General features: G+C 43.7%; 1 protein-coding gene across 2 annotated transcripts in view; it reads left to right on the top strand.

The window, feature by feature from the left end:
- GASK1B (golgi associated kinase 1B) overlaps window positions 1-26,676 on the top strand; it is a 90,684-nt gene that overhangs the window by 28,354 nt on the left and 35,654 nt on the right. The gene's annotated exons all lie outside the window — the stretch shown is intronic.

Below are 26,676 nucleotides of genomic sequence, written 5' to 3'. Positions count from 1 at the left end.
TTGTTATAGGAGGCTTAATGTAGCACGGTATTTCAGTTTATTCAAGGCTTTCTGAGGGCCAAACCAACTCCCAGCACACCTTACAATAGACTTCATACCATACTGGTTCCAAATGTTTAGTTTTGCAGGGTTTTCAGGTTGGCAGTGCATGTGTTTCTGTACAACAAAATAGTGCTGGCTACAGGACCAGCTGGTGCCATTTTTATATTCCAGCATGTAGGGCAGGAGCACTTGGGGATAGCTTCTGCCCCATTTAGGTGGTTGGACCCATGAAAGTTTGGATCACCGGAGATCTTTTTTCGGTGGGGAAGTGGGATTCAGGATAGAGTGTGAGACTGACACTTTCTACTGTGTGTTGGTTGGTTATTGGGAGAAAACAACACAATTAAAGTGTTTAAAAAAATAGAGGGGTCGGGGTAATTATTTGCACAAGGCAGCAAAGAAGATAACATCGGCCCTGTCTTTCTTGGACTGTGTAACTGTTTTTGCCTCCTCCGCGTCACCTGGGAAGCTATTCCATGCATCTGCCAACCTGTCTGTGAAAAAATATTTCCATATGTTGCCGTGTGGTTATTTCTCTTTTCAGATAACATCTTTTAGAACTGCAGATGCAGATCCTAATAACTGCTATTAAAATTACTTAACACCTTTGAGGCCTAATTGAAAGTCATTGGCTTGTCGTGTAATCACAGATACTGAATAATTTATAGTTGGTTGTACTGTATAAGACCTTGATAAATATAGTGGACACATTTTGAACATGAAGTAGGAAATCTTTTAGCATGACAAAAGTAGTGTTTATAGTTTTTTAATTCTGTAATGCTTTATAAAGTGGTGGTATGTTAATGTAAGGCTTATCAGTGAGGATTTCCTTCCATGCATACCCATGGCAAACATCCTCAGTGCTAGCATGCCAGCTGGATCTCAGCCTGGTTTGAGTTTGCTGGAAACTTTGGATTATCCCCAGAGCCACTGCAGAAATTATTCAGATTAAAAAAAAAATAGATCCATGGAAAATTTCAAAGTGGATCTTGCAAAATTTGCAATGGAGTCCCTAATTTCTTGCAGATCTGAAGCAGCTTTGTTGCATTAGTGGACCCCTGGGCAGAGGCAGGTTCCCAGTGAAGGCAGGCAGACCCAGTCGAGATGGAGGCCCAGCTGGAGCTTCGTCTATACCTGCCCTCGTTCCCCTTGGGGTTGAGTCTATGGATGCCGGGGCCAGCAGGTGGGGGCCTCTGCTGATGGTGGAGGTGGTTGTTGTAGGGTAGCTGGGTCAAAGCAGACAGAGCTCAGTGGCAGGCAACGGTCAACTGTATTCAATGACAGGCAGTGGTCAAGCATATCCAGTGGCAGGCAGTGGTCAGAGGCAAGCAGCAGTCAAGTGTATCCAGAATCTGGCCGAGGTCAAACCAGGTATCCATCCAAAAGGAAAGGAGGGATGGATAGGCAGGGCAGGAAGGCGGGGAGAAGAACAGGCAGGCAAGGAAGAAGCTGAAGACCTGAAGACAAAGACGCCGAAATTGAAGAAGTGCTCTACTTCTGGAGCAGGGGAACCTATTACTGAGGCAATGAGAGGGAGATCTAGAGGGCTTCTTATAGACCTGACTGAGTGAGGTCATCAGGGAGCCCAGGCCTTGGAGCAACTCCAATGACATCCTCTTCTTTCTTCTTTTCTTCTTCAACTAACGCCATCTGCAGGGGTCATGCCAGAGTTAATTGATTGAATTAACTTCGGCATATTCACCCCAGCGGACGGTGCCATTTTGATGTACGGCTCTGCAGGGCTGCGGGGTCGGACCTGGACTCGGGCCCTGGCCTAGGGCAAGGCCCAGGTGTTGAGACCCAGCCTCTCGGCCGGCCCCAGCCCGACAAGCCTGTGTCTGAGCTGAGACCCAGGTGTTTGGACCTTGCCTCTGGGCAGGGTTCAGTATTGGGCCTGGATCTAGGTCAAGGCCCCAGCATTGAGACCCAGCCTCCAGGCCAGGCCACAGCATAAGCTCCTGCACAAGGCGTCGGCCTTGTGTAGGCGAGGCTGAGGTCACAGTGACCTAACTGCATCCTCAGCCCTCGAAGGCTGAGGCTTTGGCCTGGGCCTAGATTTCGCCAGCAGATCCCCATCTGACCTGGTATGTGGGGGCCATGGGGAATCCTTGCCCCGGCATTTTTTGGGTGGATGGGAGGGAGGGATGGGAAGTGTTGGAACGCCCCATTTTTGTGTTTTTGTTCTTTTTTTTTTTTTTAATGTTTGATTCTTTTTTTCACATGAATGAAATGAAGCAAACATTCTATGGACCAATATTCAAGAGAAAAAAAAACTCCCAAAAACAAACTGAAAAATGAAAACAACATTTTTTTCCCTGCACATCCCCTATTCCAAATGAGGTCTTTACCAGGAACCTATACAGGGGCAATATCACCTCTTTTGCTCTGCTGATCATTCCCTATTCCTGTGCACCCAAGCATCTTTCTGGCTTTTACTGACACTATATCCATCTGTTGTTGCAGATTTTAGCATTATCCACAAAAACAAACCTTTCTGAATAGCATCACTGCAGCATGAAACTGTTGAAAAGAACCGGTCTAAGGATCGATTCCTGTAGCACACAACTAATAAGACTTGCCATACTGGGTCAGACCAAAGGTCCATCAAGCCCAGTATCCTGTTTTCAACAGTGGCCAATGCAGGTCACAAGTACCTCACATAAACCTCATGGTTATTTCAATAAGGTATACCCTCATACCTGGCTAATGCACACTTCCGCCTGACAGCATTTTTAACTTTTATGTACAAATGCCAATTTGGCTGCCCTTTTCATAATGCAATCATAGGGTAACCCTTTTTTTTTTTTTGAAAACCATGGTAAACACTGCCGCTTATTTTTAAGCAGGTTTTTAAATTGCGCTTTTCAAATTCCACCGCCGTTTAAACCACCTTTCTTTTTGAAAAAAGTGTTTCTTCTTTTTTTCTTTTCCTTTTTACTTTTTTCACATGCTTTTTCACTCAAAATACTTTCTTAGAGATAATCAATATACTTTTTTCTTTTCAATAGAGCAAAAGTCCCAAAAGCTCATCTGCTCATAAATACACGTATCTCTTTTTGATGAAGCAAGAGTCTATCCACTCTGCTAGCATGCTATTCCAGAACTTAATTCTGTTGAGTAAAAAAATATTTTATCTTATTAGTTTTAAATATATCACCTCTCCTTGGAATGAGTTCCATTTAGCACAATCCTTTGCTGCCTCCCACTCTGCTAGCATGCTAGCAGAGTGGGAAGCAAGAGAGATAGACTCTTGCTTCATCAAAAAGAGATACGTGTATTTATGAGCAGATGAGCTTTTGGGACTTTTGCTCTATTGAAAAGAAAAAGTATATTGATTATCTCTAAGAAAGTATTCTGAGTGACAAAGCATGTGAAAAAAGTAAAAAGGAAAAGAAAAAAAGAAAAAACACTTTTTTCAAAAAGAAAGGTGGTTTAAACGGCGGTGGAATTTGAAAAGCGCAATTTAAAAACCTTCTTAAAAATAAGCGGCAGTGTTTGCCATGGTTTTCAAAAAAAAGGGTTACCCTATGATTGCATTATGAAAAGGGCAGCCAAATTGGCATTTGTACATAAAAGATAAAAACGCTGTCAGGCGGAAGTGTGCATTAGCCCAGGTATCTGGGTATACCTTATTGAAATAACCATGAGGTTTATGTGACTTTCTTTTTGGAATATTGTTATTATTTAGTCACATTCTTTCTAGTTTTTACAATTTTGAGGGTCACAAGTACCTGGCAGGACCCTAAAAGGTCGATAGATTCCATGCTGCTTATCCCAAGGATAAGCAGTGGATTTCTGCAAATCCAGCTTTGTAATGGGTTATGGACTTTTCCTCGAGGAATTTGTCCAAACCTTTTTTAAATGCAGCTACTGTAATAGCTTCCACTACATCCTCTGACAACGAATTCCATAACTTCTGAGTTGAGTAAAAAAATATTTTCTCTTATTAGTTTTAAATATATCACCTCTCCTTGGAATGAGTTCCATTTAGCATGATCCTTTGCTGCCTCCCACTCAACCAGTTCCTAAAGCAGTCAGTCACTTTAGGGACCGTAGTAGGGGTACTCTATTTATAAATTGCTTGTATGAAGCCATGTTGAAGGCCTTACTGAAATCCAAGTACACTACATCTAATGCTGTACCATTATCCAACCAACTCTTTGGTCATTCAGTCAAAGAAATTGATCAGAATTCCCTGATAAGACCTATCTTTGGTAAAACAGTCTGCTTCAGTTCTTGTAATCCTTTGGATTCCATAAACTGCATTGTCCTCTCTTTTAGTGGCAATTTCATTAATGTACTTACTACAGAGACCAGACTAATCAGCCTGTAGTTCCCAGCCTCCTACTTACTTCCACTGTTGTGAAGAGGAACCACATCCATCTGTCTCCAGTCCTTTGGAGCTACTCCCAACTCTAAAGAAGCATTGCAGCTTCAGTAGATAATTAACTAGGATCCACTTTATTCTAAGAACATAAGAACATAAGAAAATGCCATACTGGGTCAGACCAAGGGTCCATCAAGCCCAGCATCCTGTTTCCAACAGTGGCCAATCCAGGCCATAAGAACCTGGCAAGTACCCAAAAACTAAGTCTATTCCATGTTACCTTTGCTAATGGCAGTGGCTATTCTCTAAGGGGTAGATTTTCAAACAAGGCGTGTTGGCGTACTTTTGTTGGTGCTCCAGGCGCAAACAAAAGTACGCGGGATTTTAGTAGATACGCGCGGAGCCGCGCGTATCCGCTAAAATCCTGGATCGGCGCGCGCAAGGCTATCGATTACGTATAGCCGGCACACGCCGAGCCGCGCAGCCTACCCCCGTTCCCTCCAAGGCCGCTCCGAAATCGGAGCGGCCTCGGAGGGAATCCTCTAAAGCCTTCCCCTCACCTTCCCCTCCCTTCCTCTACCTAACCCACCCCCCCGGCCCTGTCTAAACCCCCCCCTTACCTTTGTCGGGGGATTTACGCCTCCTGGAGGGAGACGTAAATCCCCGCGCGCCAGCGGGCCGCTAGTGCGCCGGGACGAGACCTGGGGGCGGGTACGGAGGGCGCAGCCTCCGTACCCGCCCCCAGGACCGCCCCGGGCCATAACCATGCCCCCGGACCTGCCCCCAAAACGCTGCCGACACGCCCCCTAAACGCCGCAACGACCGGGCCCGCCCCCGACACGCCCCCCTCGGAGAACCCCGGGACTTACGCGAGTCCCGGGGTCTGCGCGCGCCGGTGAGCCTATGTAAAATAGGCTCACCGGCTGGCAGGGTCCTGCTCGCCTAAATCCGCCCGGATTTGGGCGGATTTAGGCGAGCAGGGCTCTTAAAATCCGCCCCTAAGTGAACTTAATAGCAGGTAATGGACTTCTCCTCCAAGAACTTATCCAATCCTTTTTTAAACACAGCTATACTAACTGCACTAACCACATCCTCTGGCTACAAATTCCAGAGTTTAATTGTGCGTTGAGTAAAAAAGAACTTTCTCCGATTAGTTTTAAATGTGCCACATGCTAACTTCATGGAGTGCCCCCTAGTCTTTCTATTATCCGAAAGAGTAAATAACCGATTCACATCTATCCATTCTAGACCTCTCATAATTTTAAACATCTCTATCATATCCCCCCTCAGCCGTCTCTTCTCCAAGCTGAAAAGTCCTAACCTCTTTAGTCTTTCCTCATAGGGGAGCTGTTCCATTCCCCTTATCATTTTGGTAGCCCTTCTCTGTACCTTCTCCATCGCAATTATATCTTTTTTGAGATGCGGCGACCAGAATTGTACACAGTATTCTAATGAAATTATAGCTTTAATTTGCTTTAAAAGTGGCCTTCAACATACTAAACAGAAAAAAAACATGGCACTGATGATAGCATGTTGTGTGGGAGAGCAGGGAAGTTTTGCTCCTCCTTCATTTCACAGCTCTAGTTGCATTCCTGCTGCAGACTTTTAAAGGGTATGTATAATATATCAGGCTTGGTAGTGTGTCCGTCAGTGCTTGCACATGTTCCCCAGCCCGCCGATAGATGGCGCTATAATATATCGGGCTTGGTAGTGTGTCCGTCAGTGCTCGCGCATGTTCCCCAGCCTGCCGATAGATGGCGCTATAATATATCGGGCTTGGTAGTGTGTCCGTCAGTGCTCGCGCATGTTCCCCAGCCTGCCGATAGATGGCGCTATAATATATCGGGCTTGGTAGTGTGTCCGTCAGTGCTCGCGCATGTTCCCCAGCCCGCCGATAGATGGCGCTATAATATATCGGGCTTGGTAGTGTGTCCGTCATTGCTCGCGCATGTTCCCCAGCCCGCCGATAGATGGCGCTATAATATATCGGGCTTGGTAGTGTGTCCGTCAGTGCTCGCGCATGTTCCCCAGCCCGCCGATAGATGGCGCAGGCGGCTTCCTGGCCACCTTGGAGGCTCAAACACGCCGTACAGCGGCCATGTCACAACACTAGCTACAAGAGGTACTCCTGGGGGAATTCAGCGCTACTGCGGAATGCAGATTTTGCGCAGAATTCCTCCTTCCTGCAGATTTCCTCCCTCACCTCGCTGATTTCCTCCCTCGCCGGAAGACTATTCAAAACCGGAAGGGCAGCGGCCATCGTGGGACAGGCAGAAAATAGCTGAGGAGACCCTGGCATGCCGCGAACGGAGCACGACCCGCGGCACATGCTCTGTTCGCAGCGAAGATGAAGGCCCAGCGCGCCGTTCGCGGCAAAAAGGGAAGGCCCCCATGTGCTGTGATCGGCACGCCCAGGCCTTCATCTTCGCCGCGAACGGAGCGTGTGCCGCGGGACGTGCTCCATTCGTGGCATGCCAAGGTCTCTGCTGCTATTTTCTGCTCAAGGCGAAAATGGAAGGCCCCCATGTGCTGCGAACGGCGCGCCGGGCCTTCATCTTCGCCGCAAACGGCGCAGATCCCTTGGCATGCCGGTGAGAGAGAATGTGTGTCGGGGAGGGTGTGAGAGAGAGCATGGGAGGTAAGAGAGGGTGGGTGGGGGGATGCTTGAGTGTGGGTTTCAGAGAGAGGGAGTGTATATGAGGGGAGGGGGATGCCGGTGAGAGAGAATGTGTGTGTGAGAGAGAAGAGGGGGTGTGGGGGAGTGCGAGAGACAGCTTGGTTGGTAAGAGGGGGAGTGCGTGGGATGCTTGAGTGTGGGTTTCAGAGAAGGAGCCTATATGAGGGGATGTGTCTGTGTGTGTGTGAGAGAGTGAGGGAGCCTGTATGAGGGTGTGTGTATGAGGAAGGGACACTTTTACAGTGAATTTCTAGGGAAATTCTGCACAAAATATTTAAAATTCTGCAACTTTAAGTAATAACATTTTTCTTTAATAATTTAAAATGTAATTACTTAAGAGCATATGTGCCAATAAAAAGGCTCGGGCTTAGAACGGGTACAGTTGCTAGTTTGGATTTAATGGCGTGCATTCCAAACCCTTGCTCAAGGTGAATTACAGGTACAGTAAGTAGGTTCCTGCTCCAGAAAGGGTTTACAATCTGTTACCTGGGGGTAAAGGAGGATTAAGTGATTTGCTCAAGGTCATAAGGAGCATCATTGGGAGAAGCAGAATTTGAACCCTTAAGAAGTAGGGAGGTCAGGGTTCAAATTCTGCTTCTAACCACTAGGTCACTCCTCCACTCTTGGCACAGTGATAAGTTTTGGTAATAAACATTTACAGGTTCAACAAACATTGGCCCTATTCACACCAAGATTTGGCTTTTTTCAAAGAGATGTGGAATTTGGATCAGACATGATGGCAATGACTCAGATTCCACTTGCCCTGAATAGATCTGCATAGATTTTATATCAAATACAATCGACTTAGTTGTCAAAAGATTATTGCCATAAATGTACAGAATGGGAGAATGCCTTTTGCAGATATTGCCTAACATGGTTACCATATGCCTTCTAGCACAGGGAAGACTTACAAAACACAGGATATATATGATTAAGGTTATCAACTTGTTTCCTCTAGGACAAAGGGCAATGGAAACATTCCTCGTGTCTATTTGCGTGCTCGTTTAAAAGGGTGCCTGCTTGGGAGGAAAGACTGGACTGTGTAATTCCCAAATGGATGTTAAATATTATTTTAAGAGAAAGGTAAACTTAAGAACAGAGTTTAGAAAAATGCACCAGAGTGCATGTTGCTGACTGATCAATAGCAGGAATATAATTTGGATTTTAAACTTCTATATCTTTTGAGTCTGATTTTACGTATTTCACAGTATAGGCAACAGAAGATCCACGGATGCAGTCTTGAGTGAGATTTGTTGATACTAGATAAGCAGTGATGCCAAGGTATACATTAACAGCTCTGCTCAAGAATCTGACCTGGTCTCTAGACCTTAGGCAGCATTGTTTGGACGCATTTGAAAACTATGCAGGCTGGCGACTGCTGAGCACAGAACCCTCTTTGTCTTGCCTCAACTGGATTTTCACTCTGACTGACACTGGAAGTCCCCTTAGCATGGCTAAAGAGCCTTTGGCATCCAGTGTTGCACTCTTTTCTCCATTTGCTTCCTCAGGCCCCTTGGGGGCAGTATTCAAAGTGTCTGTGTAAGGAAAAAAGTCCCTGGTTACTTTTTATCCGTGGACTTTGCATCAGTTTTCAGACTTGGTGTGGGTGCAAAGTGCCTATGGACATTTGCATCTTTTTTTTGTGTGGGTCATTTTTTTTTTCAACAGAAAATAACACATGCAGGGATGAAAATGTAATCTACTTGCTTTATTTTCCTATCCTGCCAGAAAACATGGTCCTGGGAATACCTCCTCTAAATACATATTGAAGGAGGGCAATTTTCAGACAGTTACTTGCGTAAATTGCTATTTACCTGCACGTATGTCTTTGAAACATTATCCTCTTTAATTTTATCATTCACTTTTGCAGGACAGTTTTCAAAGGAAGTTTAACCAGGTAAAAAACTGTTTGAAAATCGCCCATTCTTAATGTGGCTAAAGTCCATTCATTATTGCCTGCTTTTTAATGACTTGTTGCATTTTTGCTTTGAATTCATGACTTCTATTACAGAGTGCTGTCTCTCAGACTTCTCCAAATCTGTTCTTCCCCTCTATGATTGTCATCTGATAACTTTCACAATATACCAGCGCCCACAGTCTCATTCAGTCATCCACAAGAGTTGTAGGAATCTGCAGGCTATTGACCATTGCAACCTTTCCACTCTTGTCTTATCTCTCCTCCACATTTCTTACAATGCTGTACTCTCCTCTGCTTTGTACATCCTACCCTTTACTTTCCCTGTCCTCTTAGATGTACTAAACCCCAACCTTGGCTCACCTCCAGAATTCATTTCCTCTGTTCTGTTTAACGTCTCTGGCTGAAATCCTGTTCCCATGCTGACTTCATAAATTTCAAATTCATGCTCCCCTCCTTCCAGTCTGCTATTGTACTCACCAAGCAATCTACCACGTCACTCGAAGAAATACATTTGCCTCCAACCTCCACTGTTTCTTTGCAACACTCATCTCCTGTTGCGGTCTCCACCGCTTCCCCCTTGCTAGCTATGTTCAGGGCTCACCTCCAAGGCCGGGAACACCGCCTCCGCGGCTCCGCTGAGCATTCAGGGCGTCCGCCATTGCTGGGCCGTCTCGCTGCCGCCCCGCGCACACGCGGGGATGCGCGTTATGGACATACGCTCACCGGAAGCCTGACCCTGCCTGAGCTGATCACGCCACGCCCCAAGCCCGATATAACCGGCGTCCCTCAGTCCTCTCATTGCCTTGCAACGAGGGTCGCTACAGTGTGTAGTTCTTAGTTGCACTTCCGTTGTTCTGCTTCAGCTACCGACCTCTGCTTGTTCCTGACTCTGCTTCTGCCTGCCGCCAGCCACCGACCTCTGCTCGTTCCTGACTCTGCTTCTGCCTGCCGCCAGCCACCGACCTCTGCTCGTTCCTGACTCTGCTTCTGCCTGCCGCCAGCCACCGACCTCTGCTCGTTCCTGACTCTGCTTCTGCCTGCCGCCAGCCACCGACCTCTGCTCGTTCCTGACTCTGCTTCTGCCTGCCGCCAGCCACCGACCTCTGCTCGTTCCTGTCTCGACCGCTGCCCGCAGCCTGCCTCAGTCCACGGCTTCTCTGCCGCAGCTGCTATGCTCCTGTCCTCCGGACAGTGCCTCCTGCAGGCCTGGGCTGGAACTACTGCCAGACTGTCTTGGGTCCTGAGACCTTCTACTTCCTGCCAGGCTCTGGCCTACTCGCTGCTGGCTCCCTTCTTGCACCCTGCAAGGTCCAGTCCAGACATTACTGACTCTGATCCTGCTTCCGCTTGTTCTGTGCTCCCTGGCCTATTGGCTCTTGCTACTGGACTCTGTGCTTACTCCTTGCCCGGGTCTTCCTAGAGAGACTACACTGTGCAGAAGTCCCAAGGGACTGGGACCCTACGGGCTCCTCCTGGGGGGTCCTGGTTCCCGGGTGAAGAGCTTAGCTGCACTCCCAAGTCCCAAGGCTCTGGGACCCTACGGGCTCCTCCTGGGGGGTTCCCAGTTCCCGGGTGAAGACCCCTACGTGTGTCTCCTAAGTCCCAAGGCTCCAGGACCCTACGGGCTCCTCCTGGGAGGTTCCTGGTTCCCGGGTGAAGCCCTGTGCCTGTGGCTCCGCCTCCCGAGCTACTCTACCCAGGGTGGTTCGGCTCAAGGGTCCACTCTCGAACCGCAGCTTCCCAGACTGCAACATCTCCCTTTTAAAACTCCCTGTGCCTCCCATCCCCATTTCCCTCTGTGCCCAGACTAACAAAATTAATTTTGAGTTTACCAGGCCACATCATTCTTCTTCTCTTCCTTTTATCCCTGCCACCCTTTCTTTCTTTTCTGAAGTCACAGAGGAAGGTAATACTTAGTTTCTGTCCTCCGGACTCACTATTTATTTCTCTGATCCCATTCCCACCCAGCTCTTCAGTTCTATTTCCACTTCCATTCCTTCCATCTGTCATACCATCAAATCTATCACTTTCCACTGCAGTTGTTTAAGGTCTTCAGACATGATGTGATCACATCTTTCCTCCAAAAACCTTCATTAAACCCTAACTGACCTGCTACCATCGAGTCTCCTTCTCCCTTTCACATCCCATACTAATCGAGCCAGCTATTCACCTCTGCTCTCTTGACTTTTCTTTCATCTCAAGTTATTCTTGATCCACTCCAATCTGGTTTTTACCTTCTACATTTCACAGAAATAACCATTATGAAAGTGTCCAATGACCTCTTCATAGACAAAGCCATTACTCAGTCTTCATCCTCTTTGACCTATCTGCTGATTTGAACCCTATTGATCATCATCTACTCCTTGATACTCCATCCTCTCTTGGATTTCAGGACTCAGTTGTTACGCCCGTCGGTCGCAGATGGCTGCGACCGCTCCTGCTCACCTCTTTCTGCACATCATTGACTCCGTTGGAAAGACTTGTGGCCTCTGCCAGCTGTTGCTGGCCTGCCTACTGCTCCCAGGCTTCCCTGGACGGCACAGATGCTGCCGACCGCCATCTTGCCCTCGGAATCCCTTAGGCACGTGCGCGTGCATGGGCCAGAAGCACGTCATGGCGGGAACCTCGGGGGCGTCCCCTCCGGATAACATCATTCCTCCTGGACATTTAAGCTGGCTGGCCCTGCCTACCTACGACTTGGCAACGAGTTCCCTCATTGTTGAATCCGCCTCTCTCACAGAGGACCCTTCATTCCAGCTCCTGCTTCCTTAGCGTGAGATGTCCCGGGTACCCGCTCCTCAGGGGCCCTCTCCTCGTCTCTGGCTATCCGCTCCTCAGAGGGCCTGACGCCCAGGACGTCTGCCTGCTCCATTCCCCGGGGATTCCCTGGAACCATCGCTACTCCTGCCGTGAGTACCCCGCTCTGCGGACCATTACCATCTCTACTGAAGACCCTCTTCGGTGTACCCCGCTCTGCGGACCATTACCTTAGCTACTGAGGACCTCATCGGTGTACCCCACTCCATGGACCATTACCATCTCTACTGAAGATCTCATAAGTGTAGCCCGCTCCGCAGACCATTACCATCTCTACTGAGGACCTCTTCGGTGTACCCTGCTCCGCGGACCACTACCATCTCTTCTCTGCTTGAGAACCCTCATCGGTATATCATGCTCTACCAACTATCCTCCTTGGGTATCCCTTATTCCACAAGACCTGTGGCACCTCGGTGTCTGTGTGACTTTACTCTTTCTTCCCCACTTCGCGGGTAGTGCTGCTCTACCTCTTTAATAAAGACTCTAGACTTGAACTGTGTCTGACGTAAGCTGAGACCGTGCCTCCCGACGGTGAGGCTCACGGGGCTCCTCCCTGTGGGCGGTACCATTTCTCACTTCAGCCCAGGGTCCACACACCCACAGATTCTAACATCTGTTCTATCCTGGGCTCTTCTTACTACTCTAATCATACTTTTAGTATATCCTTTGGTGGATCCTTCTCCATTGCTGTCTTACAATCAGTTAGTGTGCTCTGTCTTGGGACCTCTTTTCTGTCTATGTTCATTCCCTTGGTGCTCTGATCTCTTCCCACAGCTTTCAGTACCATCTTTATGCAGATAACACCAAGATCTACCTCTCTACAGCATAAATTTCACCAAGAATCCAGCCCCAATCAGTCAGCCTGTTTGACATTGCCAACTTGATGTCCCATTACCATCTTACATTTAACATGGCCAATCCAGAACTTCCTATATTTTCCTCTAATCTACTTCCCTTCTTCCTCTTTTTCTCTGGATAGCACTGTCATCCTCTTAGTTCCTTCAGCCTGTAACCTTGGGGTCATCTTTGACTCCCCTCTTTCATTCACTACACACATCTAAAAAACTGCTAAAAAGTGGGACCAATATTCAAAACTAAACGTTTATTTAAGTTAACCGGATAAGACTTCTCTGGCTAACTAAAATGGGATATTCAACAGCATGGCTATGCTGCTGAATATCCATGTCAAATTGCTTCTTAGACGGATAAGAAATCTGGCTAAGTTAGACCTGTTGTAACTTATCTGGTTAACTTACCCAGATAAGGCTGAAAATCGGCACTTATCCGGTTAACATAATCGGATAAGTAGCCCCGCCTTGTTCTGCCCATTGCCCACCCCAATATGTCCGGATATCTACTTAGCTGGATAAATACTTATCTGGCTAAGTGGCCGCAGCTGAACATAGCCGATAATTCAGAGGCCACCACTTAACTGGATAAGCTGCACTAAATATTGTCCTCACCTTTTCTTTCCCTACAACAGCATCAAAATCCATCCCTTCCTTTTTGAACACAGTACCAACACCCTTATTCATTCTTGTATCACTTCCTGTTTAGACTTCTGCGACCTGCTTCTCACAGATGTCGCAGAGATCCATCTCTCCCCATTAGTGAATATTTAAAATTTAGCTGCCCAATATATCTTCCTTCAGTGTTGCTACAACCATGTAACCCCTCTTTTCATGTCACTACATTGACTCTTCATCTGTTTTGCATAATTTAAAGCTTCTTTTACTCACCTACAACTGCACTCTGTAGCTCCTTATTACTTCTTTCTTATCTCTCCCTATAATTCTTCTCGCAAACTCTATTCATTGCACAAGTCACACTTATTTGTGCTCTTCTCCATCATCAGCTCTTGACTCCATGCTTTCCTCCTTACTGTGCTGTGTAACTGGAATAGACTGTGCCTGAGTTGGTGCATCATGCTCCCTCTCTGGCCACGTTCAAATCCAGCCTAAAAAAACACCTTTTGAGCCAACTTTTAAAGCTTATATACTGGTTTTCCTGATCATAACATTGTTTGTTTTAACCATTTTTCTATAACAAATAAAATTCTCAAAGCCTCTTATTTTTTAGGGCTGTAGGTCTTGACTAGATTGTAAATGCCACAGGGAAGGGACTGTCTCTTATAGGCATATGCAGAGTGCTGGGTATATCTAGTAACAGTAGTGGTATTTTATTAAATCATTAAGCCAGCAATAATGCCTCCTAGAATCTTTTACTCATCAAGTTGCTGGTTTCTTGGCTCAGTCACTTTTTCTTTTGGTTTTATTTGTAGGTCTTTTATCTTTTTTCTCTAATACATTTTATTAATACATTTTTTTTAAGTTTTATAAAATCATACTCCTTATATTATCATCATGCTCCCTATTTTTAAAAATCTCTCTAAATTCACTCTTTGGATGTTCATGCTGTCTTTATGTGTTATTTTGATGCTGGCATGGAATTAAGAACATAAGAAATTGCCATGCTGGGTCGGACCAAGGGTCCATCAAGCCCAGCATTCTGTTTCCAACAGAGGCCAAAACCAGGCCACAAGAACCTGGCAATTACCCAAACACTAAAAAGAACCCATACTACTGATGCAATTAATAGCAGTGGCTATTCCCTAAGTAAAATTGATTAATAGCCATTAATGGACTTCTCCTCCAAGAACTTATCCAAACCATTTTTGAACCCAGCTAAACTAACTGCACTAACCACATACTCTGGCAACAAATTCCAGAGCTTTATTGTGCGTTGAGTGAAAAAGAATTTTCTCCGATTAGTCTTAAATGTGCTACTTGCTAACTTCATGGAATGCCCCCTAGTCCTTCTATTATTCGAAAGTGTAAATAACCGAGTCACATCTACTCATTCAAGACCTCTCATGATCTTAATGGCCTCTAACATATTTATTTATTTATTTATACTTTTTTTATACCGACCTTCATGAAAAATATCATATCAGATCGGTTTACAATGAACAGTGTGACAAGAAACATTAACCTTAACAAAAAACAAGTTGCAAGAAAGTTACAATAAAACAGGGGTACTGAGGTAGGGAGAAGAAAACGCTAGCAGCAGAAGGAGAAACTCAGTAACAATAACCCCCTCAGCCGTCTCTTCTCCAAGCTGAACAGACCTAACCTCTTCAGCCTTTCCTCATAGGGGAGCTGTTCCATCCCCTTTATCATTTTGGTAGCCCTTCTCTGTACCTTCTCCATTGCAACTATATCTTTTTTGAGATGCGGCGACCAGAATTGTACACAGTATTCAAGGTGTGGTCTCACCATGGAGCGATACAGAGGCATTATGACATTTTCCGTTCTATTAACCATTCCCTTCCAAATAATTCTTAACATTCTATTTGCTTTTTTGACTGCTGCAGCACACTGAGCCAACAGTTTTAAAGTATTATCCACTATGATGCCTAGATCTTTTTCCTGGGTGGTAGCTCCTAATATGGAACCTAACATTGTGTAACTACAGCAAGGGTTATTTTTCCCTATATGCAACACCTTGCACTTGTCCACATTAAATTTCATCTGCCATTTGATTGCCCAATCTTCCAATCTTGCAAGGTCCTCCTGTAATGTATCTGAATAATTTTGTATCATCCGCAAATTTGATAACCTCACTCATCGTATTCCTTTCCAGATCATTTATATATATATATTGAAAAGCACCGGTCCAAGTACAGATCCCTGAGGTACTCCACTGTTTACCCTTTTCCACTGAGAAAATTGACCATTTAGTCCTACTCTCTGTTTCCTGTCTTTTAACCAGTTTGTAATCCACGAGAGGACATCTCTTCCTATCCCATGACTTTTTAGTTTTCGTAGAAGCCTCTCATGAGGGACTTTGTCAGACGCCTTCTGAAAATCCAAATGCACTACATCTACCGGTTAACCTTTATCCACATGTTTATTAACTCCTTCAAAAAAATGAAGCAGATTTGTTAGGCAAGACTTCCCTTGGGTAAATCCATGTTGACCCTGTCCCATTAAATCATGTCTTTCTATATACTCTACGATTTTGATCTTGAGAATAGTTTCTACTATTTTTCCCGGCACTGAAGTCAGGCTCACTGGTCTATAGTTACCTGGAGCGCCCCTGGAGCCTTTTTTAAATATTGGGGTTACATTGGCCACCCTCCAGTCTTCAGGTACAATGGATGATTTTAATGATAGGTTACAAATTTTAACTAATAGATCAGAAATTTCATTTTTTAGTTCCTTCAGAACCCTAGGATGCATACCATCCAGTCCAGGTGATTTGCTTCTCTTTAGTTTGTCAATCTGGCCTACTACATCTTCTAGGTTCACAGTAATTTCATTCAGTTCGACTGACTCATCACCCCTGAAAACAATCTCCGGAACTAGTATCTCCCCAACATCCTCATTAGTAAACACAGAGGCAAAGAATTCATTTAGTCTTTCTGCAATGGCCTTATCTTCTCTAAGAGCCCCTTTAACCCCTCTGTCATCTAATGGTCCAACCAACTCCCTCACAGGTTTCTTGCTTTGGATATATTTTAAAAAGTTTTTATTATGAGTTTTTGCCTCTATGGCCAACTTCATTTCAAATTCTCTCTTCGCCTGACTTATCAATGTTTTACACTTACTTTGACAATGCTTATGTTTTATCCTATTTTCTTCAGATGGATCCTTCTTCCAATTTTTGAAGGATTTTTTTTGGCTAAAATAGCCTCTTTCACCTCACCTTTTAACCATGACGGTAATCGTTTTGCCTTCCTTCCACCTTTCTTAATGCACGGAATACATATGGACTGCAGCTCTAGGATTGTATTTTTAAACAATGTTCAAGCCTGTTGAACACTTTTAACCTTTGCAGCTGCACCTTTCAGTTTTTTTTCTATTTTCCTCATTTTATCAAAGTTTCCCTTTTTAAAATGTAGTGTTAGAGCTGCAGATTTACTTATTGTCCCCCTTCCAGTTATTAGTTTAAATCTGATCGTATTATGTTCACTGTTGCCAAGTGGCCCCACCACCGTTACTTCTTATAAGGATAAACACAAAGCAGCTGGATTTACATGGATTCATAGTGATGGGAGTGACCAAAAAGGTAGACCTTTCTAAAACTTTAAACACTAATCTCTCCTCTGGACTAAAATAAGTCAGAACACAAAAGGGATGATCTTAATAATTTTCATGGTCTTAATCAACATTTACCTGTGTTTATTAAAATACAGTAAGAAGAAATAGGGGAGAAATCAGTGGGAAAAAAGACTTACCATTTTTCCTGGTAGATCTCATTTTTGTTCTTGTTGTAATAAACACTGATACATTTCAGGGAAAAATAAAATAAAAACTGAAAACAAAGGTCCCTACTCATGTCCTAAGAATGTGAAGTTTTGCAGACACATTATCTATACCTCCAATATTTTTCATATGGCAATGTTCTTTTCAAAAGGAAAGACAGAGAAAGGCATTGATTCCTTGGTGGCAATATATTTTTTTCACTTGTGAATTGCATAGCTGGTTGTTCTTTGTTGTTCGGACGGCTGACCCTTATTTGAAAGGATTAATATATCTTTATAAATACATAATTATGTGATTACATTTCAAGAATTAATCTTTGTGATCTGGAAAGCTTGTGTAAAATATTTTTGCAATATCCTTATGTTGGTCCAATGATAAAAATATCACAACCTGAAATAATCCATCTTTATAAATCCAAAAATTACATCTAAAGTAGTCTAATGTCATCAGAGTCATTTATCCTACCCATTTAAAATGTTTGCGAATTACATGTGAGTAATATGGATAAGAATAATAATTGTTCTGTCTGTAAAGACCTTCATATAAGAAGCATTTTATCTGAGAATAAATAAAGACTTCTTTTACTAGCTACATTCCCTCTTCTTTCGGTTGGCCTAGTTCATCTGGAAGTAGATCAATTAAATTGTCTGTAGTGCATGTCTTTCTATATTCAATATAGGTTTTTTGATTAGACGGGATTATTATTTTATTTTGTACAGTGATAAAGGCTGATATCAGAAACTGATTGGGCCATGGAATGGGGAGAATTTTTGGTGGCTCTTTATGTTGCATTTGAGAGTTGATGAATATGAGGTCTAATGTATGACCTACTTTATGTGTTGGTGAGTTAATGATTTGTTGAAAACCTATAGCTGTCATGGTGGATAGAAAAGATTCACAGTTGGATGAGAATGGTACTGGGTCAACATGTAAGTTAAAATCGACCTTCCCTATCTCTTGACCCCCCCCCCCCAATCATTCTCATCTTCCATCTCCCTCCACCTGGCATCATCTTCCCTCTGCCGTCACCCCCTCCCTCACCCCTTGGCACCATCATTACTTTCCTGCTGCCTCAACCCCTCTCCCTCACTCCCTGGCACCATCATCATCATCAATTTCACTTTGCCCTCCACCCCCTGGCATCATCACCGTCCCTCTCCCTCCACCCTTGTCCCTCACCCCGGCATCATCATTAACTTCCCTCTCTCTCCACACACGCCCATGCCAATCACCTTCTCTTCCCTTTCCCTCCACCCCCTGGAATCACCTGCCCTCTCCCTCATTTCCTGTCATTATTATCATCTTCCCTCGCCCTTACCCTCTGGTATTATCACCTTCCCGCTACACTTCTCTCCCCCACCAACATAATCATCATAATCTTCCATCTCCCCCAACCCCCGTCATCACCTTCTCTTCCCTTTCCTTCCACCCCCTGATATCACCTTACCTCAGCCTCACTCCCTGGGCATCATTGTCTTCCCTCTCCCTTCACCTCTGAAGCATCATCTTCCCTCTCCCCCATTTCCTGGCATCATCAACTTCCCTTCCCTCTCCCCCACATGCAGTGGCATATTCAGCTTCCCTTTCCTCAACCCATCCCCAATTGTTGTGTAGCAGAAGTCTGGGAGCAATGCTTACCGAGTGCTGCTTGCTTTCTCCTTGCCAGCTTCCCTCTGCAGTCTGAACTGCACAGGCCAGCAAGTCCCACAAGCCTACAGAGCCCTGTGCAGTTTCCATTGCAGAGAGCCAGCAGAGGGAAAGCAAGAGCAGCTGCCAATAAGCACTGCTCTCTGACACCCCCTGCTGGTGGGAGGACATCCTGCAGGCCCAGAGGGAAAGGCAAAATAAAGACTGCAGCCATGGCACACTTGCACTTCAGCCACGGCACAGTAGTGTGCCACCGCACACCGATTAGGAAATGCTGGTCTATGTGTCTTTTTTTAGTAAACATATTTCAGGTGGCATCAGATGGAAGAAGTTCATTCTTTGCACAATTTAGCAGTTCTCACAAAGCAGACTATACAGAAAAACATTTATGTCCACTGCAAAACAGAAAATTGGCATAACATCTTGATTTGTAGGCGTGCAAAAGTAACAGCCAGTGTTAAGCAAGAGTGAAAAAAAAAGCTTGGCCAAAATGTCCATGTAACTCCATTGTTTTGTATAAATGAGGCCATAGAGCTCTGAAAGATTGAGGAAAAGCCAAAAATTGTTTTAAATGCCACACACAGACTTGGTAAAATTGACATCTGTTCACAACTGTGATGCAGCAGAAAAATCATGCAAAGGGAGATAGCATGATTAGGCCACTCTGCCTAGCCAGTTCCTCTTGATTTTCTGTTCCCTTCGCACTTCAGCACTGCCTCTCCATTCAGCTATTGTGATATGCGAATCTGTGGGCTTAACATTTTTTCAGTTTTTCTTTAAGAAGGTTATCAAAAATAGCAAAAAGACCAAAAAGAAATCGCAAGGCATAATTAAATAGATCATGCGCTAAATAACCCTTAAAACTGGCATAACAAGATTTATCTGTTAGAAACTTCCAGCTTCCTATGTTCCTGGCCCTGACTGTGTATTTTTAAATTTGGCACCATTTCAGAGGATTTTATTTTCTAAAGGCTGTAAAGCAGACTTGCAATTGTTCTTTGCTTATTGAAAATTTTTGTCTTCTCTTTGCTTTATATCTCCCCCCCACCCCCTTATATTTCTTGCAGTTGCCAAACATGCTGCTGCTGTCACAAGCATGGGAGGAGTGGGACAGAGGTGTGACAGCAGCGGCAGCAGCATGTTTCATAACATGATTATTGTAGCGGTGCCCTGATAAAATGAAGGTTCTCAAAGCACCAGGTAAAGTCTTGATTTTCTTTCCGCCTCACATAACTTGTTGGGAAGAGGCTGAAAATCCTGACTGAAACTTTTCATGCAGAATCTGAATCAAAGAGGGATGGTTGGGAGTTGCCAAAGTGTAAACAAGACACACATGTTCACGAGAGTTAGTTGGTGAGATTTAGGTGTAACAGAAGAAGTCAAAGAATTAAAACGAGAATGAAAAAGAATATAACAGAGGGACAGAAAAACTAGTAACCTAGTAACAACCTGCAAAAAAGGACATCTCGGCCTGCCCAGTCTACCCAGTGCAGTGTGTCAGTGCAGGCCCTGCCTGATCGCTGGACATCGTCCTCATTTGCCCTCAATAATACCGCCCTTTCTGACCCCTGCATGTTTGCATTCTGCCTTTGGTTTTGTAGTTACCACGTCCTCTGTTAGGCAATCATTTTCTTAATCTCCTGTGTTAAAGTCCTGTTCTGTTTGTGGAAAAATCCTAGGACTTGGCCTTTTTTTGGGGATTCAGAACATTTTGACCAGAGAATAGGTGGTAAATAAGGCCAGGTTAAGGCCTTAAAAGTATATTTTCATTTCAGAAATTTCTTAGGATCTCTGATCCACCTACAGTGAAAAACATCTTTCCAGTTTTAATGACTGGAAGGGTATTCATTAGTGTGCTCATGGCCGTATTTTCAGAGGCTCTGAATGCAAGCGGTGCTGCTTCATCAGAATGCTGATGGAGAACCTCAGAATCTAAGCGTGAAGTGTGTGCCCAAGAACTGTAATCGGACTAATTGAAAAGCAACGTACAAAGAGCAGCATGCTGAATTCAGCTGATGATAACATCTCTGATCTAGAGTAATTCAAAATTCAATCTTTATAATTTTGTTATATATATTACATACAGTAATTCTGCACAGTACCATTTATAACATTCCACCTGAATAGCCTTTTTTGATGCTGAGCCCTTTGATCCTGTAATTTGAGTTGTTATGCAAAGAATTAGTGTTACTTCCCACTCTTCCTATCACCGCTCAAGTCATATTTCCTTTTTCTGGCTGCTGCTTTTCTTCGCACAAAGGATTGGTGGATGAATACTTTCTGGATTCCAAATATTGAGTTTAGTAAAAAAAAAAAAATAATAATTGACAGTGTTTATTGGACTCTAAGATGTATCGAGATTTTTGACATAAAAAATATCAAGAGAGATTTCAAACTTCTTCCTCCCTCTCTCTGTCCTCTGCATGATTTTATAATTTATTAGATAGATACTTCCAGTGCCTTTCCATAACCTTATCTATTGATCTCTGACATTCACCTTGAGCAGTCTCAACCTTTTCTCTACTTACTTTATTTTCTATCTACTGTTCTTTTTCTTTTTGTCTGCCAGCATTTATTATCTGATGCTACTGTTTCTGTCTTATTCTCCTTTTCCTTCTTCTCACCCTTTTCTTTTGTCTTACCTACACTTTTACTACTATTTAATTTCAATAGCAGGCCCCGCACTATTAAACAAACTACCAGCAAATCTCAGAACAGAGCCCTCATCACAGAACTTCAAGAAATCACTAAAAACATGGCTATTCCAAAAAGCCTATCCAGCTAACCCCATGTCATCCCCATCAACCAATACCAAACAGAACTTTAACCCCGCACATAACCCACAAGTAGAACCCACAATAGTCAAATAAATGCTACTTGTTATATTGTTAAGATAAAAAAATCGCTTTATTTTACAATGTTATAATTGTATACGTTACAAAACCTTACTTCGCTGTAATTTTACAATGTCTCAGTGTAAAGATAGTATGACCTGTTATCACACTATCTCACTAGATATTTTGTAAACCGATGTGATACTCTTGGGTGAATGTCGGTATATAAAAACAAACAAATAAATAAAATAAAATAAATGTATGATTTATAAAGTGCTAATAGACGTGCACAGTGCTGTACAGATACACATAAGACACAGTCCCTGCTTCATGGAGCTTATAATCGAGAGAAGACAAATATACATAACAAAGAGTCAATAGGAAGTGTATTTATTGTAGAGAAGTGGTTAGGAGTTAAAAGCAGCCTCAAAAAAGGTGAGTTTTTAGATTGGATTTGCATGTGGACAGAAATGGAGTATGGTGCACTGACTTAGGAAGTCTAGTACAGGCATATGGTGCAGCAAGATGGAAAGTGTAGAGTTACAAATTGACAGTGGAAGAGCAGGGTATAGATAAGAGTCACTTGCCCAATGAACAGAGTTCACGAGGAAGGGTGTAGGAGGAAAGAAAATAGATAATGAGGAGCTGCAGAGTGAATGCATTTGTAGGAAAGCAAGAGAAGCTTGAACTGTATGTGGACATAGACTGGGAGACAATATAGCAACTTGAGAAGAGGGTTTATATAGTCATATCGTCCTTCAATATTGTGATTACTATATTATTTATGTATTTATTTATTTAATTTATATTCTGCTTTTTTTGGCCCTTCAAAGCAGGTTACATAGGAATGTGCATTTGCTTTAAATGAATGAATAAATTACGACAAATGAGATGCTTTTACTTCAGTTATGGGCCTCTGAAACAAATGGAGGGGTCCCACAAATTTAAGCAAAAATTTTTGTCTCATTCATTTATATTACCTATTCAAGGCTATAGCTATGCTGTGAGCAGTGAGCACTGGACAGACAAACAAGTGCAGGCAACTATAACAACTAGCTGTTGCCTGTATGACATCACAGCCTCCTGGGAGATGAGGCAGGAGAAGTTGACAAGGAGACCAGTCGGAGAACAAATCACGGTGAAGCATCATTTTGATTAGCTTATAGCTTCCATCTGGATAAAGTGATGCTGACATCCTCCCTCTGAAAGGTCATAGTATGTGCAAGAAAATCTCCATTTACTCTCTAACAACTGGTAGAGAAGGATCAGGTTTTGAGAAGTTCCCTGAGAGTTCAAAAAGCTTTAGAAAAAGTTGGCTTTGGCACTGTTAAAGGACTGTTTCTAATCTCTGGTGCAGTGGTCTTACTTACTGTATCAGAAAGACAGAGGCAGTGGTAATGTGCTTTCTCTGTTCACTGGGGGAGGACAGGAGTGTGGAGATTGAAGCAATGCTTTTTTCTCTGTCTGAGTGCCTAGTGCAGTGCAGTGAGTTTAGCACACTAATAAGTGAAGATTAAGAAGAGTCTTGCCAGGCTGACAGCCATGTTGGTTCTGTTGAAATTTCTAACATTGTTTTGTGTATGTGGAAAATAAGTCATTCAGCATTGCACTGCAGAGCACACACATACACTGCATATATGTATATGAGTGTAAAGCAGACATTTCTGAACACAGTAGAGTGGTATTGCCATTACATAACTTCCTTTGTGATATCCAAATGCCCAGTAGGCTCTTCAAATTCCATCATGCCATTGAGAGGAAAAGGCAAAGGAGGGAATGGCAGCCTTGGTAGGGGCAGAGGATTTTCTGCAGAGCCAGCCGAGCCTAGTGATAGCTTAAGCAAGAAATAAGGTATGCCTGCTCCTAAACTGAAAAGAGACTTTCTTAGCCACAGTATGACAGGAGTGGAAGTCAACTTATTGCAGAAGCAATTGAAATTTGAAGAGCATGTGCCACTACTGCTTGTTCCTCTCCTTGTTTTGGAGTAGAGATAAAAGGTGGGAAAGCCATCCGAGGCTGGCAGTAACACATAGTTCACCGCAATTATTTCAAATCTGTGATTCGTGTACGGCCATTTAGGAAGATTTAATTGTTTCCCCTGAGGCAGGCAGAAAGTGCAAAAACATTGTCAATGTCAGGAATGAATAAATGCTTGTCAAAAAGCATGGGTATGAGAAAGAATAGTTAGTAATAAATCATATAGGAATTGGGAATAAGTAAATGACGTGAAAACCCTGTGCTCAACTATATGATGCTGGTTGAAGCCCATTGATTATATATTTGTTTGATTGGAGTGAGTGGCTTCAGTTGTTATATTTTTGTTTTCAGTAACAGGGCAGGGACATGAACTAAGGCAGCAGATATGCAATATCCAAAACCAGCAACATACTCCTCTACATTGATTACTGCTTCCAAGGCAATGGAGGTAGTATTTTCAACAACTGATTATGAGGAAGAATCTACACTGGGATTCCCTGAATCATAAATTGAAGAGCATAATTATGAATGCATAATTAAGCTCTGGAATTCATTACCAGAGGATGTGGTAAAAGATATTAGTGTAGCTCTGTTTAAAAAAGGTTTAGGCAAGTTCCTGGAGGAAAAGTCCATCAACCATTATTAAGGTGGAGTTGCAGAAATCTACTGCTTATCTATAGGATAAGAAACATAGAATGTATCTACCCTTTGGGATCCTGCCAGTTACTTGTGACCTGGATCAGCCATTGTTAGAAACAGGATACTGGGCTTGATGAACCTTTGGTCTGATCCAGTATGGCATCTTATGTTCTTATATTCTTATGAGCTAGTAGCCAAAGGAAATTTGAGAGGTTTAGTCATTAGCATATTAGTCTCCAGTGCAGTGATGGGGGAAAATAGATGATGCTGATGGGATTGAGAACAACCCCCAGAAAGAGCAGGCAGTGCAGGGAGAGAGCATGAGTGATAAACCTAGCATTTTTGCTCAGGATCCACTCTCAACCTCAACTCCAATGTCAGCATCTGCCCCCAAGGTTGTGGATAAGAGATTGTGGAAGACACCCCTGATCTGGAGGAACTTTAAAGTGAGGGAGGCCCATGCTTTGGGCCTTTCATCCTGCCTGTTCCAGTATTCATCCAGCCTTCAGCTTTCATCAAGCCTTTCCCAACACTCATCCAGCTTACTCCAACATTCAACCCCATCCTCTCCTCCACAACAAGTCCATAATGCCTCCGGGTTTCCCAATCCCTATTCTTCAACACAGTTTATTCACCACAGGAAAAGCAACTATGCAATCTCGATCTCGCACCACCAAGACCCTCATCCCAATCATGATCTCACCTCTTACCCAACTTCTAGGCCTCGCACTATTCTCCCTTACACTATTTAATGCTCAATCCCTCAACAAGAAATCACTGATCCTCAACGACTATCTCCTAGACTCAAAACCGGACATCTGCGCCATAACTGAAATCTGGCTTAAACCTACGGATATAGCACTAATAAATCAACTCCCCACACAGCTCTATGACTTCTTTTCCCTCCCCCGACATAAAAAAGGGGCGGGGGCATAAGCCATTGGGTTTTCTATCCACTATTGTTGCTTCCTTGCTCCTTTCATGGTGCCTTGGAAAAGTCCTGCCACTGCTGGTACCCCTTTGCCCCTTTACGGTGCCTTAGGGTATTCATGCCACTTTGCCACAGTCTAGGTTCCTTGGAGTTATTTCTCCCTTTTGATGATGTCTTCTCATATGTTTCATTAGAATTGAGAAAACCCCAGTTCTGGATCCCAAAATAGGCTGTGGTGCTTCCTCAAGTGACTTTAATGGTAAACAAATGATCAAATAAAATGTATAAATGAATTTTTTCTTTTCATTTGAAATGAACTAAACAAATATAGATGATCTATGAAACAAATTAATGAACCAAAATGAAAATTTTGCCTCTGTACATTTCTACTATATAACCCCTCTTCTCAAGTCACCAGATTGGCTCCCCATCCACTTCAGCATACAATTAAAACTTCTCTTACTCGCTTCCAAATGCATTCACTCTGCAGCTTCTCATTATCTATCTTCCCCACTTCTAAGCTCAAGTGAGATTGGTAGAGTTCTTAGGAATTATTCGTGTGCCAGTGTAGACACTAGTGCCCTCTGCTTCCCACCTCCTCATCTTTGGCCCAGCTGCAGACTCAGGCTCCATCTCCAGCCCATACAGGCTGCTGCTGCAGACACTGGCTCCTTTATCTCCCAGCACAGCATATTTATTCGACCATTAAACATAGGGTAATTTTAGTCTACTTTTTAAAAAATGCATTGTGGGCTGAATTTTCAAAGCCCTTTATATGTATAAAACCAAGAACCAGGCCAATTACTCACAAAAGTGAGCATATGAAAATTCAGGGTTAAGTCTTCACATAAAAGGTAAGCACATATCCAAATATGCACAGTTAAAATTATCCCTCCCCCGTTGGCTCAATATGGTGCGCTTTCTTATGAGAGCACATCCTGAACGCTGCACAACTTTAAGAAAAAAAAAGAAAACTCTTCTCTTCATATAATGGAAATAACATGGTTCTACCTCAGTTTGGGAGGAGCTCGCTTTACATTTTAAACAGACATTTATAATGAGTGTTTCCCTTTCCAAACCAACTACTTTTAGATGTGGAATAAACCTACACTTACGAAAAGGACATAGGTATTTGGCAACACAAGCTACCATGCCTTTCAGATTTCCACTTGGCATTAATAGTGGCTGCTGGATGATTGCTCTGCACTGTGAGATCATGCAGGCTGTCCACTGGAAAGGCTCCCAGAAAGCTGTATTAAATAGATGGCAGTCACCACATTACGAACCTGCACAGAAATAGAACCTTCCTGTGGTCACTGCCTGTGTATTCTTCAGGTTTAGACTGTTTGGGGGTGATGTTTAACAGCCTGCCTAGCTGGAAAGCATGCATGCACTTTTGTACTCTCTTTGAAAATTAGCCACAAGCATGCATGTTCAAATGGTTTACATACTTCTGTGCGGATGGCCAATGTGTGTGGGTGGGGGGGGGGGGGGGGGGGGGAGCAGCTAAACAGTGTACATATAATTGAAAATGTCAACATATGCATCCTGTTGCCTTCACTGACCTAACCCCTCTCCCCTCCTCCACACCCTGGCAGGA

This window comes from Rhinatrema bivittatum, chromosome 1 (genome assembly GCF_901001135.1).
Source record: "Rhinatrema bivittatum chromosome 1, aRhiBiv1.1, whole genome shotgun sequence".
NCBI lineage: Eukaryota > Metazoa > Chordata > Amphibia > Gymnophiona > Rhinatrematidae > Rhinatrema > Rhinatrema bivittatum.
The sequence above is the reverse complement of the archived record's forward strand: the minus strand, read 5'-3'. Positions and strand labels throughout refer to the sequence as shown.